The sequence below is a fragment of the Ambystoma mexicanum genome, chromosome 1p (genome assembly GCF_040938575.1).
Source record: "Ambystoma mexicanum isolate Mex_15411 chromosome 1p, UKY_AmexF1_1, whole genome shotgun sequence".
Lineage (NCBI taxonomy): Eukaryota > Metazoa > Chordata > Amphibia > Caudata > Ambystomatidae > Ambystoma > Ambystoma mexicanum.
In genome coordinates this window covers 519,976,830-520,003,611 of record NC_090921.1, presented here as the reverse complement: position 1 = coordinate 520,003,611, position 26,782 = coordinate 519,976,830, and the positions used below count along the sequence as shown (strand labels likewise).

General features: G+C 46.4%; 2 long non-coding RNA genes across 4 annotated transcripts in view; one reads left to right on the top strand and one right to left on the bottom strand.

Annotated features, from left to right (window-relative positions):
* Nucleotides 1-26,782, top strand: part of LOC138574324 (uncharacterized) — an 83,735-nt gene that overhangs the window by 41,992 nt on the left and 14,961 nt on the right. The gene's annotated exons all lie outside the window — the stretch shown is intronic.
* LOC138574303 (uncharacterized) overlaps nucleotides 1-26,782 on the bottom strand; it is a 49,820-nt gene that overhangs the window by 22,491 nt on the left and 547 nt on the right. For 2 of the 3 annotated variants that reach the window (XR_011303932.1, XR_011303933.1), the window contains exons 2-3: nucleotides 16,851-16,922; nucleotides 14,585-14,688 (exon numbers count right to left, since the gene is read on the bottom strand). This is a non-coding gene — a long non-coding RNA (uncharacterized lncRNA). Of the gene's footprint in view, nucleotides 1-14,584; nucleotides 14,689-16,850; nucleotides 16,923-24,523; nucleotides 24,623-26,782 lie in introns of those variants that run through there. The other variant, XR_011303934.1, reaches the window with a different exon arrangement.

Genomic DNA, 26,782 nt, shown 5'->3' with positions numbered 1-26,782 from the left:
ATACCAAAAGAAAGTAATTTTCACTAGATTGGGGCTGTTCATGCAGTACTTTCAATACAAGCTCTGCTCCATCTCGGATCGCTATGGTCGTTGTTGAAGTTTCCTAACTTGGGCCTCCAACTATCATCTTTACTTTCATCTCTTTCAGTCATAGTTTGTGTAGCTTGACTTCTTTTTGTTTCACTTGAATTATTTCTCTTTGGTTGAAGGTGGTTTTCGAGGTTATTCAAATTATCTTCGTTGTGATCCTGGTTTGCTCTTTCTATACTTATTGAGCTTTCCAGTAAAATCTGGTCAGATATTTCTAGCCCAACCACGTTGGCCGTTATATTCTGACCTTGGAATTGAGGCTCATAATTTGCAAATTCACCCCTAATTGAAAAAGAACCTTCTCCCCTTCATGTCTCCCACCAGCGTTAGTCTTGAGGGCTTCCACGTGTTTCTTTTCTTGTATTGGATAGCTATACGTGTTCCGTTTTAGCTTGGTAGCTCCTCCTCCCCCAATCTTTTGCCTGTAACATCTATTACATCAGCTTCATTACTCAACTTAATTCTTTTTTCATTATGACCTTTCTGTGGATTAGTTGGATCCGCAGCTGCAGTGTTTACCACCTGTTCCAGGGCGGTGGGCGCACTAACCTTGATGCCAACTTCAACATCAATGAATTATTTCTTTTAGTAATTATTCCAGTCTTCATCATTTCTAATTTGGGCGACCTCATATTCCACCCCGGGAAATTGATCTCATGGGAGTTTTTCTCCGGATCACAGTGAACCCGGTTTGTCTAACTGCTCTCTAATTGCAGTTGTAGCCGAGGTGCCGGTCTCTCCTCCTTCTCCACCTCTTTGAGAGATTTGTTCTCAGTGCCATAGATCCCTTCTTCCAATATGTTATCTCTTTCGGGGTGTTGTGGGCCACACAATGGTTTGTTTCTGCTTCTCCCCGGAAGCTCTACCTCCTTCGAGGTGGCCTCCACAACACTTAGCTCGCTGATTTTACGGGCGTACAGGTTGTCAATGTACTGAGCCGTGCTAGCCCCAATCTGGACTTCAATACTGAACAGGCAGCCGACATTAATTATCATGAAATTCGGATGGAAGAGGTTTCTCCGTCTGGTCTGTCTCGTGGGTTTGGCTTTTCATAGGGCTGGAAGAGTTCGACATCATGTCCCTTTGTGGCTGTGATCAGTGTTCCCCACCTCCCGCTTCCCATCTTTATTAGGGGGGGGGCGGATCCTGAGTCTGACCCCCGTCCACAGTCCACCTTCCACCTGACTCCGGACACTCTGCAAGTACTCTGCTACGCTTCGCTAGGGGGGCAGATCTTGTATGCAAGCGTAGACAGAGGCGGAGCGTTTTCCTGGTGGAAAGCGAAAAGAGACTCATTCTCTTCACGTTTGCCCTTCACGAGCAAAAGTTTCAAAAGTTCAAATGTTCAAAGGTATCCAAAATAAAGGTTTCCAAGTATCCAAGGTAAAGCCAGGGAAAACGCTGTAGCCACTCCCACCACACCGGACACCCTGCAGGCAATCCGCTATGTTTTGCAAGGGGGGGGCAGACCTTGTACACGAGCGTAGACAGAGGCAGAGCGTTTTCCTGGTGGAAAGCAGAAAGAGACTCGTTCTCTTCACGTTCGCCCTTCACAAGCAACATTTTCAAAAGTTCAACTGTTCAAAGGTATCCAAAATAAAGGTTTCCAAGTATCCAAGGTAAAGCCAAGGAAAACGCTGTAGCCACTCCCACACCGGACATTCTGCAGAACTTTCGTTTTCACAGAATTGAATGTTAAATCCAGGTCCTTCAAATATGAATTACCTGCCACTAGGCTTCTTTGAAGACCTATGCCTGTTTGATCAAAAATGACTATATTGTCTGCATAAATAAGATATTGGGCCTCATTCCGAGTCCGGCAGTAACCATGCCGGTACTACCGGTAGGTTGCCGCTGGCCTCTGAAGAATTTACTGGTGCCTGACTTCCCAGTGCCATCGGGAGATTACAACCCCGGCGGCCCGGAAAGTCAGGCGCAGGTAAATTGTAATTCCCCATTGCCATAGAGTCCCACAGGATTCTATGGGAATGGGGAACACGGAAGCACCGGCACCGTTTTTAACGGTGCCGGTGCTTCTGTGACGGTTTGCATATCGTTGCCGCTGTGCCCGGCAGGGTCAGACCTGTCGGGCACAGCGGCTCCGGCAGGCAGACCTATAGTATGCCGGTCCGGAAACAGCAGTGCCGTTAAGTTTACCGGCACCATTGTTTCCAGACCGGCATACTTATAATGAAGCACATTGTATAGGAAATAGTCCTTGTCGGGGAGGGTACAAACTAAGATTTTTAAAAGCTACCTGTAGATCATGAACATAAAAATTAAAAACAAAAGGGCCTATACACATCCCTTTCTCTGACCACAATTTGTCTCAATCCAGTCACTGAATAAGCCTTTGTTATTAAGTCTAATACAGATCCTTGTCTCACTATGAAGGGCGATTAAAATAGTCAGCAAACAAAGAGGGTGTTTTTTTTATTTCAGATTAGCCCAAAGTTTCGTTCTATTAACACATTCAGATGCCTGAGATAAGTCTAAAAAATCAAGGAAGAGAAGTTTATTCTGTGCTCTGGCCTGGGAAATTGAAAGTTGTAGAATAAAACTATTTTTCGCTGTTCCCACTCCTTTTTTAAAACCTGTTTGTAATTTGTCCAGGACCCCCTTCTGGAGGATGGCCAAATGTTCTAAATCGTTTAGTAGGATTCTAGAATATATTAGATCTCCATCTCGAATATTGTGCTCCATCACTCAGTCCTTGATCATCCCCCTCTATTTGTTCAAGGTTTTTTGTATTTGACACCCATATTTGCAGGCTGTTTTTGCTGAATTAAAAGAAATATCTGATTTTGCAGTTGTTGTTGTGATCTCAGAATCACTATAAACTGAAGAGTTTGATTTTTAAAGTGCTATCGACATTACTTCAATGGATTCAGTTCATCATTTGTGCTTTGGTGCAATAGAAAAGCATATTAACATCGCGTGTCTATCAACCTCTAAGGCAGGCGAAGTCTGATGTCTGTGGTGGATATTCCCATTGGCATCTCTGGAAATTAATACTCTTTTGACTGGTAATAGTGTGTTCATGAGTGGGTCAGCCGATTGAAATCTATGGCGAGTAAGGCCAGATTCTCATAAAGTAGCGGAAATGAAAGGAGTGCAGAAAATGTTCTCCTTTCATTTGTACTACTTTCAGAAATACTCAGGGCACCTTATTCAGAAAGGAGATCTGAGCATGTCAGGATGTGCTGCCCAGCCCCTATATCACAGTCTCCGAGCACAACCGCATCTCATCCAGCATGCTCATTCAGATGTCCCTTGTAACTTTGGTTGCCACATTTCTTGGCACAAGTGAAGAGATGCACGTGAGATGTGTTCTATGTAAAAAGACCGATTTTTTGGCCTACATAAATCTGAAAAAGGAAATGTCTTCACCCCTCAGCCCCAACCCCCCACCCTCTCTTACGGCATTTACTCGAAATCGGGGAGTTTCACCCACCAAACTACCCCACCCTCAGCCCCTGCCGCCTCCCTCCCCTCCACAGAACTCTGCTAACACACGCAGAAACACGAACACCCAACACACACACAAACACACATGTATACATAAACGTACCCGTTCTATGTCGAGGCTGCTTCTGGGTCCGGGCGTGCCTGTCAGCCCCTGCGCGAACTCATGTGCCATTGCAGGGGCTGACAGTTCGTTTTAGAAAAAACACTCTGTGCGGTTACAGAGCGGTCCTTCTAAATCGTCTTTTTTTAAATCGCTGTTTTAGTTTTTGTTTCTTCTCTTTTCTTGAATGTTTTCTTCAATGTTGGTCTACTGTCCTGCGTCATTGTCATGTGGCCTGTATGCACTTTATGCCGAAATATTCTTTGTTTGGAATATTTTTTGTTTCAATTGATTTGCATGTTTTTCACTTTAACATCTATAGGATTGTTCTATTGATGTGGTAAGCTCACCCCATATTGGCATACTGAATGGTGATTGTAGTTTGACTATATGTGTTGATCAAATGAAACAGTAAGGCCCTGATGAAGGACCGAAATGCATTGGCAGTTTCTCAGCATCTACAAATAAATTATCAATTCTTTTTTTGAACCTATAACAAAAAGAACTACTCTTATTTTACTCACCAAGCATTACTGATGACCACAATTGATTAGTAACTAATGATCAACTTATGTATTGAAGCTTAAGTAAACCACTTGAGTGGTAGTTACGGTGTGCAACCCACACCGAAGGCTATTGAGCCTAGGTCTGTTTTTCACTATTAGTTCTATTTTGTTGCCTTTATAATTATATAAAGCTACCATTGACCCAAAAAACACACTTGGACTCTTAATTTATATAAAAGTCGACATTATCGAAAAGCTCTGAATAGTAAACACACATTTTGCACAAACTAATTCTTAGGAATTGCTGGGTATTCTATAGCTTCTATTCCACCAGCATGGCCCCTTACTATGTGATGTAATCAGGTACACAATGTTAGCACTCTAGTTCTTTCTTAGAACTGTACGGGCCTCATTACAACTTTGGTGGTGCGGTAAAAGTGCTGGTAAAAATGCTGGTAAATCCATTGCCTACACTTTTACCGCACCACCAAACTAGAGGCTTGCCGTTGGGGGTTACCAGATTTTTCTCCAGCCAAGAGCTGGAGGTAAATCAGGCCCCCACCGGCAATACTGCCATTCCCCTCCATGGAGTCAAAGACCGCCCTTTCCGCAACCTGTAATATTCCAGAAATTCTGGGATATCAGGCAGTGGAAACGGGTAGGTCAGTTTGTGGGATACCGGCAAACTTGTAATGAGGCCCATTCTATTCACCTTCATCTTAAAGCTGGGTTGCACTAACGTTAGCCTCCTACCCTGCAGGAACAGCTTCCAAGGGTGGTTGTGGAGGGTCATAACATGAAAAATAAGTGTCCTAGACTAGTGGACATTTGTGTCCCCTGCACACTGTATATACTAATATATATCATTCAGGTATAATTTCTATATAGACAGGTCAAAGAATACATTAATTGAATTACTCTTAGTGTTCCAAGTTTTTGGAACAGATCATAGATCACAGTTCATTCGTTCAGATTTATGATAACCCTTTGAAAAAAACAAATACAATTTAATGTTTGTGCTATACATATGAGGTATTAAATCCATACATCGTACATAATGATTTTTAGAAAATAAAATAAAAATTGTGCTTGACGCGTTTCGGGATTCAAAGCCCTTCTTCAGGAGCGTAAAGTTCATCAATTTCATGTACTTCATGAATTTTTTGCCACACTTATAATCTACACAAAGGGACTTGGAAATGATACATTTCTGTCATTAGAAATACTTAATGAAAGTTAAGTGATTAGATAGTATCACCTTCAAAATGGCTGCTTCTCAATACTTTTTTTTAAACACTTTATTTATTATTTTCATATAATATATAGTACAACCAAGCATTGATTCCGAAAAATAAATGGTTACAGTAAAAGAATATAAAGAAAAAATAAAATACATGCAATAGCAAATAAAAGCAAAGAATCACCCAATCATTACTAAATCTAAATACCAACTCAGATTCTTTAAAGTATCATGAAACACCACAGAGCAACAATACAACAAGACAAATCAAGACAAAGGACAATACATAAAACACACTCCCACATCCCAACCCCCCAAAGTCTAAAAAACTCACACCTTGATGTACAATCATTCACTTCCATAAAATTAATTGAAAGGTCCCCAAAGTTCCTCATATACTGTTTTTTTGCTGTCTACATAATAAGCATTTCTCATACCTTGAAAGAATCTTCATATCGCTTATCAATCCCTCCATAAGAGGTTTCTTCCTCATTTTCCACACCTTTAACACCTGTTTAATAGCTACTAGTAAGCATTTATTAATCCAAATTCTAATCAGATAAGCAATATTGCGCCCGCATCTTGGCGATAGCAGATGTACAGATAAGGGGCTCTGCAGGAAATTGATGGTCCAAATTGCATCAATCCTGTTCAACACATCTTTCCAATAGTCCATCACTCTATTACAGTACCACAACATGTGCAACAGAGAACCTTTCTCCTTCCGACACCCCCAGCAAACATCATTATCCATCAATCCAAGTTCATACATACGAAGCAGAGTCCAATAAATTTTACCCCACACTCTTTGATGAATATAACGCAAGTTTAAGTCAATTTTCGTTTTAACCGGGACCTTCCAGATTTGCTCCCACTCCTCTACCGAAATGTCATTGCCCAACTCTTCAGACCATTTTATTCTTAGCTTCTCCCACGAGGCCAACCAAGCACTCTCTAAAGGTGTAAAGGTCATGATATCTGACACTTTCTGCTGTATCACAGTAAACAACCCACATATCTCTGGCTTCTCCATAAATCTAGAGTCCAACTTCTGTCGCCGTTCAGAAAGCAAATCCTTCAGAATTATATACCTTCCTAGTTCCCGCCTACTTAGTCCATACTTAATACTCAGCTCATCAACGGAAACCATTCCATCATCTTCATTCCAAACATCTCCAATTTCTAGAACACCTCTATTACTCCAACTCTTCCAATGCAACATTTTATTTTTAACCTGCAATCCAGGATTACACCATAAAGAAGCTTCTTTATACATATGTAACCCCTGACCATTATCTGTTATCAACGAGACCAATGTATCCTTAGTAACAGCAATTGATTTCAGATTCATAGCCTTTCGAGGTAAGTTCCCAAGTGAATATAGACTCCTCGCATTGTACGGTTTTAACATTTCTGTCTCAATTCTCACCCACCAAGGCGCCGAGTCTTAATCACCAGTCGAGAAAATAAGCAATCTTTTAAGTAAGAAGCCTTTACAATAGTTCCTCAAAACAGGATAACCAAACACACCATCACAAACCTTTCGAGCCATAATATAACGTGGGATCCTAGCACTTTTTCCAACACCCCACAAAAATTCTTGAAAAACTTTATCAATACACCCTAGTACTTTCTTCGTGAACTGTAGAGGAATGGATTGTAAGAGATACAAAACCTTAGGAAGCAGCATCATTTTAATTGCATTAACTTTTGCCCAGATACTTAAGATGACACTTCTTAATAAATAATAGAGGTTCTGCTTCTCAATTCTTGATTAAGCTTGGTTGCGTAATCTCATAAACTTAGAGGTGGGTGGGGTCATAATGTGCCATACTTGGTCTGCGGCATAATTAGCCTGGAAGGTTAAGTGGGATCAGGAATTAGTCGGTAGTGGGGAAAGGGGAGAGGTGTGGCCAATGGTGCCCGTGTTCCTCTCTGTCACTCCACTGGCCTTTAGATCAGAATATTCTCCAGCTGCTGTGCTTTGCTTGCTTAGTGATGTAAGCCCTCTCTGAGGGCTAAAAAGGACTGGGATCTATTAAGCTTTGCTATTTTATTTTGGGATTTCAAACTCGTGTGGGTGAAGTTATTCAGGAAGGCATCGTCAGTTAGTAACTTTTTTCTGTATGTAAATATTGCTTAATTCATAATATATATTATATTTTTATAGAACACCACCGTGTTCATTCTTTGGTAAGTCGCCTAAAGCTTCCGGGTCAGCAGGATAATGGGGAGCCCCTGAGGAGAGTCATGCCTTCTTGGTGCTGGAAAGACCACCTTTGGATGTGGGTGCCCTCTACCACGACTGACTGAGTTAGGAGAGTAGTGTGGAGTGTTGATCTTGCGAGAGCAGCTCCGGCCGTAAACTTGCAAGACTTCAGGTGGCATGAGAAGGAGAGGCACTTAATAAGGGCATGGCTGCCACCAAACTCGGGTCCGGGTCCGTGGTCCATGAATGGGGAAATACCGGGCCATTCTGACTTCGAGGGCCCGGTATTTCCCCATTCAGGGAACCCGGACCATCCCCATTCCCATTTGAGCCGCCATAGGGCTCAATGGGAATGGGGGGCATGCTAACAACGGGCCCATTAATGACAGGCCCGTTGTTAGCATGCTCGACCCCTCGAGGGACCCGCAAAGAACGTCTGGTAAAACCAGACGTCTAGAGCGGGTCCCGCTAGGGGACCTCATAATAGGGCGGAATGGGTTTACCGGTGCCGTTAAACCCATTCAGCCAGGATGGTAATGAGGCCTTTTATATTACAAGGCAGTGAAGATAGCTCCCTCTACTTGTATATATGTTATTGTAATTTATTTTAATTTCAGTATGCCTATAGCCTTATAAAAGGCCTTATACACATTTCAAAGAAATCAACAACATCTAACTGAAATAAAACATAATGTAAATCTTTCAGGTATCAAAAGCACATCACATATCATGTAAATCCTTCAAGATATCAAAAACCACATCACAAAGTTTTACAATATAATAAATTAAGTTAAAACCGTGACCTTTTAAAAACTCCACCCAAAGTAATTGCATATCCAAACTCAAACCTTTATTACTATATTTTCTTTAAAAAGATTGCCGTAGGTGGTTCAAACTACAGCAGTATATAAGTTGTATGGTATTAAAGGCTTCATACTACAGTACTCGGTGCAGTCTTTCAATCTCAGTGCACACCATATTTGGTGATGAGGATGGAATACGTCCAGTCTCCACACTGATAGCTGCTGAAGGACCATTCAAGGAGCAATACCATCAGCAGCATTCTTGCAGACACCAGGTATGACAGTGATTTCATGGCTCCAGTGGGAACCACTATTCATTACGTATGTTGATGCCTTGAATGGGCAGATTACGCCCCAAGAAGGAAGAAGGCTATGCTGCTGAATGCTATGGGGGTGGAAGGGCAGAGAATATTTGCCAGACTGAAGCCTGAGCCAGTCGAGGATGAGGAAGATGATGTATATAAGGCAGCCATCAGGAGGATAGTCAAGAGATTCTCCAACAAGGAGAACACTGTGCTAAACAGAATATGATTTTACACCAGGAAGCAGGAGAATGTGGAACCTGTAGATGCCTATGTCACAAGAGTGCAAGAAATGGTGGCATTTTGTGAGTTTGGGGACGCAAAGAGAATATGATATAAGATATGCTGGTGGTGCACACCAACAGCAGGAAGGTGCAAGACAAGTAAATACTAGAAAAAGAACTACAGTTGGACAAAGCCATTCAGACACCAGAGCTGCGGAAGAGACTACACTCAGATGCAAAGAAATGGCAGGAAGCTTGCAGAGTACGGAGGTGCAGGTCCTTCAGTATCGAGAGTAAGGAGGAAGGCTTGTGAATGATGTCAGTGATGGAAGAGACAAACCGAGAGAACCTCTGAGATGCCACAGGTGTGCAATCACTCGCCGTCTCACGAATGATACGGCATGTCTGGCCAGGGGCAAAGGATGCACCAACTGCAAGAAAATGGGGCGCTTGCCAATTTAAGGTGTGTCGACGGCCAAGTAACCTTGGTAGAAGCACAGGAAGAGATGGTGGAAGAAGAGTTATCTGAAGATGATCAACCCAAAATTATCATGATGAACAGCACAAAAGCCAGAAGGGAAAAAAAACCTTGCTGCCGGATCAAAGTTAATGAAAATGAAACCAGAGTTATGGTGGATTCGGTCATAATGCCCATTTGCACCTAAAAAGAAATGGTGGGAAAACAAGAAGTAGGAGTTAGTAAGACCAAACACCGACCCAAAGTGTTTGAAGGTGCCAAAGAATGCCTGCTGGAGTAGATAAAAGGAAACATAAAGTTTAAAGGCAGACAGACATTAACATGAGTATATTTCTCGGAGGAGGGACCGGCAGTGCTTGGGTGGGATGACCAGATGAAATTGAATGTCAAGTTAGACCAGTCCCAAATACTGCGAGGGTGGCATTACAGAGTCAGCTCCTCAAGAGGATACGATTTAAGAGGTAGGATCATCAGAATGACGGCATCATGTTGTTCTGATACAAAAACAGCAATCCAATGACATCAGGATCTGCATAGAACTGTGCAGCCTCAATTTGGAGATAATCACAGACAGCTACCTATTGCCGAGCATCAATGAATTGATATTGGTGATGGGGGCAAAGTATTTTTTAAATTGGACATTTGTGATGCATATAATCAAATAAGTCTGCATAAAGAGTTGAGGTCACTTACAGCGTTTATCACTCAATTTGGCAAGTACCACTATATCAGAATGCCATTCGGCATATCATCGGCCGCTTCAGTGTTTCAGAGGACGATGGACTCTTTACTACGTAATATAGGAAATGTGCCATACTTCCAGAATGACATCATCATTTATGCGGAAGATGAAAAGACCCATGATGCAGTACTGAGGAATGTGTTGAATAAACTAAACTGTAGGATGTCAGAGTGAAGTTGCAGTATCGGAAGTGCATGATTAAGGTGAAGGAGGCAGACTATCTGGGGTACAAGATAGCACGTGAGAGCATTAGCCACAAGAAAAATCAGCTTCAAGTTGAGGTTGTTCTTAAGTCTGGCGGAATACTATGCAAAATGCGTACAAAGATTCTCTGAAATGACCACGCCTGTGAGGGAACTGCTGAGGAATGGGGTGGAGTTCTCGTGGGGAACGGAGCAGAAGGTGCATTTGAAGATGTACAACAAATGATAGTGGAAGCCCATGCCTTCGATCTTTCAACCTGATGTGGAAGACATACATCACTACCATGAGAGTGCCTATGGGCTGGGAGTCACTCTCACACAGAAGAGGGGATGTTGAGCAAGTTGAGGCTGAAAAAACGATTCAATTATAGAGAAAGAGATGCTCACGTATGCGTAGGCAGTGGAGTATTTCCAGACTTATGTGTGGGGAACCAAGTTTTATCTGGTCACTGATCACAAGCAACTTCTTTTCCCCACTTAAATCCTGCAATGAGTGTGGTAGTAGTTTGGGTTGGACTTCATAGGACCTTTGGACGCCATGAAGGCCGAGCACAGGTACGGAATAGTAATCGTAGTCTATCAAAGTAGAAGACGGAATTTGTACTTGATATCACCACAAGGACAGTGATTAATGTCCTCAAGTCACTGTTTCAAACAGAAGGGCTACCCAAACAGATAGTGACCTATAATGGAGTTCAATTCACACAGAATGAGATGGCCAAATTCATGCGCAACAAAAACATATGGCAGATGAAGGCAGCCCTATATCACCCTCAAGCCAATGGGCTGGTGGAAAGAGCACATTGTTTCATGGAGAGAGCAATGCAGTTAGCCATGGCATCAGGTATGGACCTGCATAAAACAGTGAAAGAAGCAGCGGATGCTCACAGGCTCACTGCCAATGGTACCACCATGGTGTCATCCTTCCACGTTTGAGAGGCAGGAGAGCTGCATCTATGTTAGTGCCCCAATGGCTGTCCAGAGTAAGATAGGATGACATCCTAAACATGGGAGAAGCGGTGTGGAGGATTAAGAAAAGTAAGGACCACTTGAAGAAGTGGCATGCCAACTGCAGGGGGGTTCAAAGAACAGGGGTAAAAGAAGGAGATGTGGTAAAGATCAGACTACCTCACAAGGATAAGGTTGCAGGGTCCTGGTAAAGCAAACCCATCAAGCTTATGACGAGGGGCACAAAATCATATGTGCACACAAGATGGCAAAAGGTGGAATTTAGAGAGAGTGGCATTGTTTGCAAAAGTTACTGTGGGAATAAGCAGTGCACTGCCTCGCACCCAACCAGACAAAAGAAGAGAGCAGTGAGAGATGTGAACCAAAACTGGGTGCTGAACTGATGGATATAGAAGTTGAAGTGAGGGGTCTCAGGGAAGATTAGGTGGAGCCTAGTAACATGATACACACAGAAGGCAGTGAAAGGGGCGACGAAGAACGCACACCCGCTGAAGTGAGTCAGGGTGGCCGTCCACAGCAGGGGAGAAGGACGCCGTTGAGGTATGAGCATTATGTGATGGAATAAGGACATCTTGTCTGTCGAGAAAAGGAGGTATGTGAAGGGCTAGTCTCGCAAGACTTCAGGTGGCACGAGCGGGCCGAGAAAGGAGAGAAAGGGAGAGAGGAGCTCACCGAGCAGTGAGCAGTCTCATGTGTGGCGCTCCGCCAGTTCAGGATTAACAGATATGAACTGGCTGAGGCCCAAGCTGCCTTTAGAGACTTCATATTAGAAGGCAGTGAAGAGAACTGTCTCTTCTTGTATATATGCTATATGGTGCTAAAGGCTTCATGTTACACTAATCAGTGCAGTCTCTCATTGCCAGGGAACAAGGAGCCACTGGAGGCAGTAGACCCCGCGGGTCTGGCAACAGACTCATGGATGGCCAATCACCTCAGGGCACGGACCCAAGGCTGCACCTAGTTCCCCAGTGAGTGAAAGAATGCTGAGGAGAGGCACTTGGACAATGTATCCTGGGGTGAAGTTATGGAAACAGAAGGAACGCCAGTTTACTTCACCCTTGTGGTTGCAACCAATATTGTTTAGAATAAAGGGAAGGCAACTTGACGTTTTGCACTGTGCACTTTATTGGTGTCAGCTGCTATGAGTTTTATTGGAAAGAGAAGCCCTATTGACCCCCGCACAGTGCCCTTTACCCATGTGACCTCTAGCAATATACTATGGCACACAATGGAAAGTTCTACTGTGCACTCTGCTTACCTTGTTTATTTTTAGCAGCAATTACAAATCTAGGAAATCTCCAATTAACCAATGCACTGAACTCTTCGTGTTCAAGGTGCTCCACCTCTAATGTCCATAATGGCACTATGCCACCGCCTCGTGCTGGCAAGTCCTCTATTCTTGTTGCTCAAAGCCTGTCGATAAGTATTTCGAAATGTAATTTACTTTAATGCAGTCGTTTACAATAATAAACGCTTCTATATATGTTATTTCAGGCTAGGTTAAAATATGCTATTATGTTAAAGATAAGAATGTGAAGTGCTACTTATTAAGAGTCACGTTGTCTATGCACGAGCTGGTATGGCTGCATGATACAGCAGAAAATAAAACCCGTTCTTGTCTAGTGAAGGCAGTAAAACAAAAGCGGTGATGGCTGGAAGTTTTAGAATTCATCTTAAACTCTCTGGCACAGCTCTTGGCAACCTACCAGACCACCGTTCCCACCCTAAAAGGGGCAGTCCAGCCCGAGCCACTTGGCAACGGGCCTTCTAGAAGAGACCAGACGAGAGGGTGGCATTTTTTTCTGAGTTGGTCTGAAGCCGAGGGATTTAGTTTCACTGCACACAAACGCTGAGTTGGGCACTGGCAAAACTGAGTTTCTGGGAGACTAGTACATTTCTGTGTTTTTTTCTGTAATTTCAGAGAGGCACAGATCCACCTCACTGATGAGGCCCAACAAGGCTGAAACACGTGTCTGGGGTTGCTGTTGGTACTCTTGTTCAAAGGAGGTTTGTCTGGCATTTTGGTGGTGGACTGCCCTTGTAGGCGGAACAAAGACTGATATGCAAATTAATATTCCTCCTTTGTAAAAAGTACGTACAGTGAGCAAAAAGCAATGGCTGCGGACTCTCAAAGTGGGAAAAAACCACAGAACAGGTTATCATGCCATGTTCTTTCTAGAGAGGGGCATCTGATTTTTAAAAAATATGTTTGCAAGGAACTTGTGGTTGGTCACGCTAAGTTACCTGGGCGAACCCAGACGCTGACCCCTTGCTCACTGTGCTCAGATAGGCACAGCCCCACCTCACTGATGAGGCCCAACAAGGCTGAAACAAGTGTCTGGGGTTGCTGTTGGTACTCTTGTTCAAAGGAGGTTTGCCTGGCATTTCGGTGCTGGACTGCACTTGTGGGCGGGACAAAGACCGATATGCAAATGACGCTGGGCATGGGTAGCATGGACCCCCCACACCGCAGGGGCTGCGGAGACCCCCATTACGCAAGTGCAATGGACGGGATCTCTTAGCAGCAGTCTCGAGGGATGATCTCTGGCACTGCTTTCATCAACTTCTCTGGTGACTGTGCAATTTTGGCGCCTTTTCTGCAGCACAAACAGAGGACGCGATACACCTGGTCAATCGTCTTTGGTTCCTGCAGTCCCACACTCTGATGATGGGGTCTGGATAAGTTGGATTGTGCTCCTGGCACTCTGGCAGGCAAAGGACAGGGGGGGTGTAAAACTCCTCCCCCACTTCCTGCCTGCCCAGAGACTCTGGAGCCTAGGCGGGGACACCCAAGGGTTTCTGCTAAAGGCAAAACACATTACAGGCCTCCACCTCCCAGCATGGTAGAAGAAGGGCTGACAAAGAACAGCCATGCTAGTAATGGTGAAAAAAGAAGGAATGCCCCAAGTTAGTACTTGGGTGCCCCTATTGTGCACTACCGTGGCTATGGACATAGCCTGCAGCAGGAAAATCACACAATAGTAGGTAGGACACGTCCACTGCCACACGCCATAACTAGGAGATTGTCTATGTGACTAAAAAGACACAGGAGCAGAGAGAAGGGGGTTCCTAGGTATCCCTTTGGCACATCGGGTGGTGTGTGCCAATCTCTCAGACTATACATTTTTTAATGAGATATACTAAGGGCCCGATTTATGGAATAATCTGTGTGGAAGAAACAGGACTTGCATGCGAAATTGCGCGCAAGTCCCCATTCGTCGATTCATGTAACACAATGCGTGGGACTTACCAGGAACTTGCGAGGAATCCACGCTGGTCCACCACATCACTGCGAGCCGACGAACGCCTTGCACAAGTCTCCAAGAGAAGGGCCGGCTGGGCCTGCGCAGTCACCTAAAAAGGGGGCGGAACACATGGAATGAAGAAGACTAAGCGAAAATGTGGGCGTTACGAGGGGCATTGCACCGTCAAACAATCACACCACACATACGCGCGCAAAACAAATGTATTAGTGGAATTGAACAGTGAACGCCAGTGCACAAGAAAACACACGCAAATCCAGAAACACCTACGCCACGCGTTAGCAGGCGTAAACGTCAATGTGCACACTAACAAATGCATAAAAAGCATGCACGGTCAACAAACGCACAGATACAGCCACGACAAATGCACCATTTGTTGCAGCAGTGATCCTGGGACGCTGCAGTAGGAAGAGGATGGCCAGGATCTTCCACCCAAGGATCAGCTTTTTTGGAATGCCCGACAACCAGGTCTATGGCAGGTATAGGTTCCCCCCCATATAATCCTCGACCTGGTCACAGAGTGGGAAGATGACCTCACATCACCCACCACGCTCCCAAGCACTGAGCCCCTCACTGTTCTGAATTTTTTGGCCACTGGCTCATTCCAGCGTACCACCGCCATAGTAGGTGGCATCTCCCAGGCCACACAGTCACGCTGCTTACACCAGGTGTTGGCAATCATAACTGCACATCCTTCTGTCCTCCGGCATATCTATATGCCCAGAACACCGGCAGAAAGGCAAGCAGTGGTCCATGATTTTTATGGGGTGGCACACTTCCCAAAAGTGCTAGGCGCCATTGATTGCACACATGTTGCTCTATGTCCACCTCAAGCAACAGAGCACATCTACCGCAACCGGAAACATTGGCACTCCATCAATGTTCAGGTTGTGTGTGATGCCAAGGGCATCATTACCGAAGCGTTTGCCAACTATAATGGCAGCACACATGATAGTTACATCTTCAGAATGTCCCTGCTACACCGGGCCCTGGAAGCTGGGAAGCCTGGCAACACATGACTCCTTGGTGAGTAAGAATGGCCATGCACATGCATGCATGTTGCACACAGATCAATAAACACTGTCAACAAATAACAATGACAACCATTCTCACCTCTACAGGGTACAGTGCCTACCCTCTGAGCACATACATGATGACGCCCATACGCAACCCCAACAAACCTGCCGAGGTAAGGTACAACACTGCCCATATTGTAACTCGGGGCATAGTGGAGCGCACATTCGGAGTGCTAAAGTCACCGTTTCTACTCCATTGACCACTATGGTGGTGTGTTGCTATATGCACCATTGGTAGTCTGCAGGATCATTGTAGCAGCATGTGTCTGACACAATGTTGCAACACAGCGTGGCATCCCGGTGGACATGGTAGTAGCAACCCATCCACACCCACAGGCACACCGCTTGCGTGTGGCTGGGCAAAGGGCACGTGGAGAGGCTGCACGTACCCAGCTTGTGCAATCTTATTTCACCTAAAATCCCTCCCCTGTGGAGTGCACACAATCCCGTAAAATTCCCACGTGCTATTTAATGATGACAATGGGCCAATCCACTGTGCCCACAAAACCACACTGAGAAAGTGACCTTTGAAGTGAAAATGTGTGTGCAACCCTTAGAACTAAAAGACATTTCATTTTGTGTCTCCAAAAGAAACAAATTGAGAGGGAACAACCATGCCAACCATTTAATTAAATGTATTTTTATTTATTTTTTCAATTATAAAGCGCGCATACAACCCGTAGGCATTGAGGCAACTCTTTGGCACCAAAACATCCCATATATAACGTTAAAGGATATTTATACTGCGCACTAGCCCAACCGTAGTGGTCCTCTGGCGCTCTGGCGGATCTGACTAACTAACATACCTGTCAAATGTCTAAGCAGTGATAAAACCTGAAACATCATGTCTGAGCTGCAAGCCATACATGGCCTCAACAATTTACATGGACACAAAATACAACAAGCACAATGGCATATAGCTGCACACATGTTCTAGAATGTGCATGATGTGCACACAAATGTCCCTCTTTTGGGGTGTACAAAAGTAGTGCAGTATCGGCCCACATGTTACTCAACATGGCAACATGACCACAATAAACCCCATCCCCAAAATAACTATTAAAAAGAGGTACTAGTCAATTTTGACAAAGAGGGCGACCCACCAGAATTACCACATCCAGACATGCAGCAACTAAGGTAGCCATTCCATAAGGTTCATGATAAATGCACATCTTACCCGTCTCCTTGGCATGCAGTCGACAGTCAAATTTCATCCCATGAAATAGCCATGATTCCCTGATGGAAGGATCTGCAAAATAAACAAAATGAAACAGAGTGCAGCTAACACATCCGTGCACCCAAAAACACAAGACCCATGGGCACCCCTCAGTGACAAACAACACATGCAAACAACCACTCACAAGTCAACCATCAACATGTGTCCCAGCACACATGCAGCAACACCTGCACACTGCATGCAAATTAAATGCACAAAACACACATACTGACAAACATCCCCCACACTGCCTGTCCCCCTCAATGACATGCAGCAAATATGCATGTCACATATCCCCATTCACTAGACCATGACACATACACAACGCACGCACCAGTCAACAAGCTGCATGAAAATGAGAAGACATCAAATATGCAGATAATTGAGCCCACAAAAAAGCGGGACACCCCTGGAAGACTACAAATGACATGACAAGGCATGCCATCACCTGCGTAGTATTTGGACAGTGCATTGAGCACAGTCATGGGAGCACATTTATTTATTCATTTATTTATTGGTCACTTGTTAGGCGCTTATACAATTAGCAAAACTGTTTCAAAGCGCCCACAGGGCAACAGGGTGGGGACAGGAGAAGGCAGACAATGAATTACAACAGAGATAAATAATTGAATGAATAGTACAAACAAATCATGACAATAACTGGGAGGGGAGACAAACCTACTATGCCTTGTGAGTGTTCAGAACATGCAAGTGCAGAGGGGAGGGGAGTAGCAAAAAAGGTGCTCATGGAGAAGTGCTCTGGGTGAAAAGCTAAGAAAAAAAAAAGAAAAACGTAAGTGCAACCTCCCGTGGTGAGCCTGAGCAAGTGTAGTATATAGACATCGGCTTGGATGAGAGATGTGGGGGATCAGGGCCCCGGGGATACATAAGGGCCCTGCACATCAGTCATGCTACTGTATGACTAGCAGGGAAGAGAGGACGAGAAGGAAAAGAGAAAATCTTGAGGCTTTTTTGGAAATTAAGAGAGGGGGAGGCTATTACACAGAAGGCAGCCCGCCGAGGAAACTGATTGTGCACCAGCTCTCTATTTAGCAAACCGCTTCACACGCAGGGAGTTGGTGCCAGAGGAACGCAGGCATCTAGAAGGGCAGGGTTTGGTCAGGAAGCGTTGAAGATAGAGTGGTCCCCGGCCCCAGATGGCATTGTGGATGATACAGAGGGATTTTAATTTAATCTGTGCTGAGACTGTGAGCCAGTGAAGGCTTTGTAGGGCAGGAGAGATGCAGTCCGTGGACTTGAGACCAAGGATAAGTCTTGCTGCCCTATACTGGGTAAGCTGGAGGGGTTGCAGGGTGGATGAAGGAAGATTAAGGAGGAGACTGTTGCAGTAGTCTAGCCTGGAGAGAACCAGAGCAAGAGCAGGGGTAACATTGAGTCTCTGGGGGAAGGTGATGATGGGTACAGTTACTTTGAGAAGGAAGAGAAGAAGGTGGGACTTCTTGACAACACCCTGACTATGCGAGATGAAGGAAAGGGAGGAGTCGAAGATGACTCCAAGATTCCTGGCTTCAGAGGAGGGGTAGGGGGGAGCCCATGGAGGAAGGCCAGAGTGAAGGGAAGAAGTAAGGTGCAGGGTATCCAATAAGAAGAATCTCTGTTTTGCTGGCATTGAGGCAGAGGTCATTAGCAGTGCACTAGGCCTGGATGGTGGAGAGGCAGTCGTGGATGAAGGAAGATACAAGGGCGTCAGTAGAAAGTTTGAAGAAGAGTTGTGTGTTGTCAGCGTAGCACTGGAAGTTGGGGGAGAAGGAAGCAATGAGTCGTTCCAGCAGGGAAATGTATGTTAAAGAGGCAGGGTGAAAGAAAGCAGCTTTGGGGGCTGCCACAGGTGGAGGAGGAAGTAGGGGAGGAGAAAGGGCCCAGGATGGTTTTGGAGGAACGGTCGGTTAGGAACGAGCTAAGCCAGTCCAGTGCCCGCTCTGAGACACCAAGGGTATCATGGAGCCTTTTTATAAAGAGGGAATGGTTCACTGTGTCACATTCAGAAGAGAGGATGAGGACAGCAGGGGATTTGGAATCGAGGGAGTGATGTGGCTGGGGCAGCGCCGGTGACACCAGGCTTGGCTGCTGCAGGTAAGTCAAAGAAGGTGAGGGTGGGATTAGACTCCTCAGCATGGCGAAAGACGCCCTGGAGTCATCCAGGTTGGCAAAGGGGGAGGTGGAGGAGGTGGCCGTTAAAGCACAGCCCATGGGGTCAGGTGGGGGGTGCTGATGTGGGCATGCATACTGCAGTCTGGCCCGGGGGAACGAGGATGTGCAGGCCACTGTGGAGGTGCTTGTGTAAAATCCGGTCCCTGGGTCATTGAATGCAGCAGTGTGCGCCTGCTGGGATGCCTCCACCCGGACCCATCCCCCATTATCGGCTGGTGTGTGCACCCAGAAGGACACCCCATTACCAATGTGATGCGCTCATCTGGGATTATGTGCTACCCCTGCTGGCCAGATTGATGAGGCGGACAGGTGTCATTTGTGATGATCTGCAGGCTACTTGTAGTCTACTTGCACATCATTACGGTGAGCTATACTGCCACGTGTCATGGATCGCAACATACCTGTTCCTTGTTGTACTCCGTGGGATGTTCCCTGATGATATGATATGATATGATATTTTATTTGTATCGCGCTTGTACACAAGTGTTTCAGAGAGCGACTAGGCAAGGGAGGGAACAAGGGAGAACACAGCATAACATAAAAACGATCTTACTAGGCCCAGTGACATTGAGAACGCGCAAGTGCATGGGAAAGGGGAAAAAGTTCATGGAAGGGGGAGAGTGGAAAGTGCAGAAGCCGAGGAGCGCAGATAAATAAAATAAATAGAAATTTGAAGCAAACTGTGGTAGTGCAGCCAGTAAGTGGCAAGTGCTGTGTTTAAGGCAGCAGACTGGGTAAGTCTGAATAAGTGCAGAAAAAAAGAAAAATGGGGGGGGGCTGTATAGGTACAAATACAGTCCCCAGTGCAAGGGGTGGCCAGGAGGCAGTGCAGGAAGGTGGCAGGGTGAGCAGGTACCTGGGCCCAGGGGACAGAGGGTGGTCAGGTGCACAGTGCCAAGAGTGCAGATCAGAAGGGGAGAAGGGGAGCGAAGGCAGAAGCAAAGAGGAAGGTTTTGAGGTGCTCCTGGAACTGGAGATGGTTCTCCTCAAGTTTTAGAGTGGCAGGGAGGTTGTTCCAGAGGGAGGCCCCAGCCGAAGATAGAGATCTACCCCCAGCTCGTTTCTTTGAAAAACGACTGACCCTGAGGGAGTTAGAGGTAGAGGAGCGAAGACCTCGAGAGGGGAGGTATTTGCGGAGGGATAGCTGAAGGTATTTTGTACCCAGACCCCAGAAAGCCTTGTGGACAATGCAGAGGGTTTTGAATTGAATCCTTGCATCCACTGGGAGCCAATGGAGAGATTTCAAAGCTGGATAGATACGATCCCAGGGCTTGAGGCCAAGGACAAGTCTCGCAGTCCTGTTCTGGATAAGTTGTAGAGGGCGGAGAGTAGAGGCAGGTAGATTTAGAAAGAGGCTGTTACAATAGTCCAAGCTAGAGAGAACCAGAGCTTGGGATACCATGAGCTTCTGGGGGAAGCAAAGGCAGAATACCTCTGAGGAGGTGCAGTCGGAAGTTTGACTTTTTAGAGACATCAGAGATATGGGCCGAGAAGGAAAGTGTGGAGTCAAAGATGACGCCAAGGTTCTTAGCCTCGCAGGTAGGGGTAGGAGGAGGGCCAAGGGAGGCCGGCCAGAGAGTAAGGGGAAAGGATGGAGATGGTGTGCCGATGAGGAGGATCTCCGTCTTGCTGGCATTCAGCCAAAGATCATTGGCGGCACACCAATTTTGAATGGCAGTTAAGCAATCGGAGATGAGAGAGGGAGAGGAGGTGGCCGAGGGCAGCTGGAAAATGAGTTGAGTGTCATCAGCGTAGCACTGGAAATTTGAGCAGAAAATGGCAATGCAGTGAGCGAGAGTTGCCAGGTATTGGTTGAAAAGCCAGGGTGAGAGGTTAGACCCCTGGGGAACCCCACAGATGGAGAGGAAGATAGATGATAGGAAAGACCCCAGTTGGACCTGGGAGGGTCGATCACAGAGGAAAGAGGTCAGCCAGGCCAGAGCCTGATCAGTGATACCCAGATTATCACAGAGACGGTTGAGCAGGATGGTGTGGTTGACCGTGTCGAAAGCAGAAGAACTACCTCCTCAACGTCCTCCTCTGCATGCCAGTCATCCTCCAGGGTGCCTTCCGGCCCAGGTACCAGTAGGGCTCCCTGGTAAATGAGTCCCACCCCCAACGCCCCGTCTGGTGGAGAGCAACTTCGTGCCCACATTGGGAGTCCAAGGCACAGCAGCTGAGGTGGCCAATGTGCCTACCCAGGCACCGACTGGGGTATAGGCAATGGAGGGACAGCAGGCACCCATGAACAGTGCAGGTGCCGTACGCCCCCGAGTACCATCATCAAATCGGAGGGCGTACCAAGATAGCAGGCACTGGAGCAGCAGCTGGAAATAAGGAGGAGGCCATTTTTCACAGGGCAGACCACCCAGAGGAGGCAGGAGGCAAGAGTGAGGCAGGGGCCTCAGGCACAGATTGTCTTCCATGTTCAGACATTATGACAGGCAGATCGTGGCAGAGAGGCATCGGGAACAGGAAGCTGGAGTGGTGATAGCCAGTTCTGATATTGTGTTGCGTCGTGCAAGGAGGCAGGCTGCCAAGCTGGAGGCAACTGGCAGGGAGGCAGAGGATATAGAGGCATGGATGCTGGAAGACCTGCAAGCCCTCCAGGCAAGAACGGAGGCCCGCTTGAGGGGGTGAGGGGTAATGTGGCATGGGACCCAGCCCTGGGGGATAGACTGATTAAGATCTGGAAGGAGGACTAGCCGCTCCTATGTAAATAGTCATTTAGATGTAGGCTTCCTTTTTTATTTATTATTTTCCCAGAACTTGCCAGACTTTCCTTCTCAGTTTTTAATGTTAGACATCGGATTTTTTTCAACTGGACTGTTTTCAACTTCCTTCCCTGTTTTTATTATAAATATTTCTATGCCATACATATTTGATTTTGTTACATTCCACGCTTCATGCAGTTCATTTGTGTGTGTGCAACTTTGATACTTTACTTTTCAGCCAGTGCATCTTGCCATTGCAAGTCACGTGTCTTGAGGCATGCAGTGATGGTTGCAGCTGGAAGGATGCACATGTGCATGACATGTGGGGGTGGGTCCATCAGACGGCTGTGTCTGCACTGTATGTTTTAATTTGCTTTTAGCTGTGCAGCATCACTGTGTGTTTGCCATCGATGTGGTTGGGGTGGAGGTAGGTGGGCTCACTGTGGAGGTGTTCCATGGTCCAGTTAATGGCCCTTTTGTTTGTCATTGCTGTGTTAAACCCATGTCATGCATACACACTGCCTTCTCTCATGTGTTGCTCGACCTCGGACACTGGAATGCAGTACAGAGCCATGTTTGCTATTTCGGAGTGGTGGCACGATTCTCTAGTCTCTGTGACTCATGCACTCTCTGACTGCCCTCCCATTACCCATGCATGACCCTGTCATGTTATTGTTCCCTGTCGGGTAATTTGAAGCACCTTCCGCCCAGGTCACTGATGCTCAGGAGCCGACGCACATGGCATTGTTTGTGTATTTTTCATTTTTATTAGTATGTTTACTTATGTCGTGGGCACACATTCAGTTAGTGTGCTTTGATGCCTTGGCAATGTGCCATGGCCAACATGCACATGTCACTTGCCATTGCATTCACTTGTCACATGTGTATGGGGTGGTCTGGTGAAAGTCTTGATGGGTGTTTTAGCAGATGCTCCAGTCCTGTATGGATCTACAGTGCTTCCAGTTGATCAGGTTTGCGGCTGACATATTGGTGTTACACTTCATGTAGCTGGTAGACCACAGAGCGTTAGTTAAGATGAAGACATGCATTGCACTGGTATTGTGGAAGTCTGTCAGGGGAGTGGGAATGCATGGGGGGTGTCCGCGCTGGAGGGGGTGTCCAGTCTGGAGTGGGATGCCTGGGTGGGTGTCCACTCTGGAGTGGGATGCCTGGCGGGGTGTCCAGTCTGGAGGGGGTGTCCAGTCTGGAGTGGGATGCCTGTGGGGGTATCCAGCCTGGAGGGGGTGTGCAGTCTGGAGTCGGATGCCTGGGGGGTGTCCAGTCTTGAGGGGGTGTCCAGTCTGGAGTGGGATGCTTGGGGGGGATGTCCAGTCTGGAGGAGGCTGCCTGGTTGGTGTCCAGGCTGCCAGGGGGGTGTCCAGTCTGGAGTGGGATGCCTGGGGGGGGGGGGTTAGTGTGGAGGGCCTGGGGGGGCCAGTTTGGAGGGGATGTCCAGTCTTGGGTTGTGGCCTTGGATTCCTTATTAAGGCATGCAATTTCGATGGGATGCAGCCTGGCCTTACGAGGGAAGGCACGCATTTTCTCTAGGTTGCGGACTGGGCTTGCGAGGGAGGGCACGCGTTTTCTCTGGGGTGCGGGCTGGCCTTGCGAGTTGACGCATGCAATTTTGCTGGGGGCAGTCTGGCCTTGCGAGGGAGGGCACACGTTTTCTCTGGGGTGTGGAACATGGGCTTGCGAGGTGAGGCGCGCCTCCTCACAGGGGTAATGGATGGTGAGCCAGGGATGGCACGGAGGCTTGCGCCGTGTTAGTCCTTTTGTTTGCTCTTTGCTGTGCTTGGGGGCATGTGGTGGGCGTTCCTTGCGCAGCTTGTTATTACTTGCACGACGACTAGTAATGCGTCTTTAAATCCATGAATAGACGCAGCGTGCAATGTTTTTTCTGCGCCACAGCCAGTGCAGGTTCCTTCTTGGTGTGCGGACTTTGCGCATTTCTGCACCCCATTCCATGAATCGGGCCCTATATGTATCTATCTATACTTAATAACTGTAGTTGCACTAGGATAAAGAAACTAATCTCAAAGAAGGACCCTATGCAAAACTGCCCATAAGGAGCTGTGTGCTCCAATAGTAAAATACAAATGCCTTTAATAGTTATGGGGGAAAATAAACTCCATAGGATAGGTAAAATACAAAGGGAATAGTGTTCCAAAAGACAGTGCCCCTAAGAATGAATGAGTGGAAAAAGGCTCCCCTCATTCAGGATTTCAGAAAAAAGTCCAGAGGTCCAGAAAAAAGTGCTCGGGGTCTCACTAGGAGAGGGGATGGAGGATAAAAATGATAAATCTCCCTAACAATCAGGTTGCTGTTCTGCTATAAGTGACACCAATTTGTAACTCAATACTTTCACTGTTTGTTAATTTATGTCTCAAGCCATGGCTGCATTCATAATGTAGAACTGGGTGAGCCTTGTGAGGCCTGGGCAGGCCCAAGCCAATATGGGGTCTCAAGCCAGAAGCATCTTTATGGCAGGGAAAAAGGGGCACATGCCCCAGGCCCCCATCTTGGAGGAAGCCCACATGCCTCTCTGATCTAAAGAAGTCAATGCCATTGTTCATAGGATACATCAGGATATTTTATGGCGTGCTCAGGAGTCTCTATTGCTTGTCTGTTGTTGACAAGAACAGCCTGTTCTGATCAAATAATACGGTAATGCTTCCTTTGCTGTTGTTGGCTGTGGCATACATAGTTTGTCGGTTTACTACAGCACAACTCTTGTAGCATGCTTACCTTTCTGAGAGAAATATATTGATCGTGTACAATAGCCAAAGTTTAAATAGCCAAAGACCACTGCAATGCCCTCTTTGTAGGAACCTCCACATGGAACCTAAATAAGGTTAAAATAATACAAAACAAAGGCTTAAGAGCAGCACTCAACATCCTGAAGAGAGAACACATCTCAGAGGCTAGAAAACAAGCACACTGGCTACCTATTAGACAAGGAATTATTTTCAAAACCCTGACAATCACTCTCAAATGCTTAAGCAAAACAGCCCCTCAGTACCTGCCACAAAAAAATACTGAGAGCAAAGCCAAACAGGCCTACCAGACCCCTCTACGCTGGCAAATTACTCACACCCAGAGTGAAAAGGGCTAAAGGGGGAGGAGTAAGCTTCCCCTCAGTCGCAGCACACCAATGGAATGCCATGCCAACGGACCTCAGAACATTGGAATCCTACTGGCCATTCCGCAAAGCCCTGAAAACCTGGCTCTTTGCCTAATCACTGCAAGACGTCTGACTACCCCCTTCACCAATATGTTTACCTTCTCTGAAGCTATACCTAAATGTAAATTGATTTGAAGCTCTGTAAAAAAATGTGTAACTGGTTTGCAATAGCACCCTGATGCCGGAGGGCTTGGGCGCTTTACAAATGGAGAAAATGTATTAAATAAATGCATTTTGATACTTTTGAGTGCTGTGATGGTTCCGCAGATAGCTCAGTGTGTTAAGCACTCATTGCCGAGAACATCCCAGCATGGCCCACTCAGCATTTTCCTGAAGCTGATAAACCTGGGTGTAAATGTACACCAATAAACTTGCACCAGATGGTGGTTGCTATACAAACTAACATAGCCTCAGTATGGTGAAGGTCTAGAAATGGGTTCCTTCAGGGTGGGGGGGATTATAAAAACCTACGAAGCCACCCCAAATGATGAGAATAAAGTGTATGCCCTAAGAGGTGATTAGGTACACAAATTCAAGACTGTGAAACCAAAACGTTCATGCTCGTATCCTGTCTTTGACAGCAGACGATAACGTGATCCTGATCACATCATCTCATATCATTGACATAAATAGCAACGTAAGCATGTACTTTGCAGGTCATTTTGAGCTTTACAATATTCTGTATCCCTTAATGTCTTTGTTTCTGTGGAGTGGTTCCCCAAACGTGTGTCTGCCCAGGCCCCAAAAGTGTTTAAGATGCATGGCCCTGTCTCAGCTCGACCATCGTTTCACACCAGTGCCTGCCCAATCAGGGGGCGGGGGGCGGGAATGACCCACAAGCCCTACCTCTGCCATAAAAAGTACTTGTGGGTAAAGTTTAAAACAAAAGGAGAATGGAAGTTGCCTTACGTGACCATGACCCACATAGACATACAGAGTCACCTGCTACCTGACTTTCTGACCAGCCCCTGTGCCTCCCATGACAGAGAGTGAACAACGAGGCATAGTGTGGCGCAGAGAGGACTGGCGAGAGTACTGGCGACTTGGGAACCATTTGTACAGGTAACTGTGCAGATGTGCTGTCGATGCGGGCTCTTCACAGTGTTCCATTCATGAATTTGAATTTGAATTTTGAGTCATTTATACAGCGCACCAGACGAACTTAATCGTGTTTGGGCGTAGATTCATGCTCTAGCCTATCTGCATTCTACCATCGTCCACGGTTCCTGAGTACAATTTCTGTTTCTCTTACGCACCACCTTCCTCTCCCCGCACCACTATCTGAAAACCAGCACTGGTACCTTTACAGTCGATACCTATTTCTAGGCCCTTGCCCCATCCCCAACATCAACATCTGGCACTGTCACCTGCTCTCATGGATCTACGTGATTCGACTGCGACTGATTTTACAGCAGCTGAAAGGTTTGCATGTGAAATGTACGAACCACAAAAGGTTTGTGCATTTCCCATGCAAACACACATACAAAACCCCGACATACCCACACCCACAACACACCCATGACACACACCCCACACCCACACCCACACCCTCAACACACACCCCCACCCACACCCCCAACATAAATAAACCCCACACCCCCACCCACACCCTCAACACACCCCCCACCCACACCCCCAACATAAACAAAACCCACCCACAACACACCCATGACACACACCCCACACCCTCAACACACCCCACACCCTCAACACACCCCCCACCCACACCCCCAACATAAATAAACCTCACACCCACACCCACACCCTCAACACACCCCCCCACCCACACCCTCAACATAAACCCCACACCCCCACCCACACCC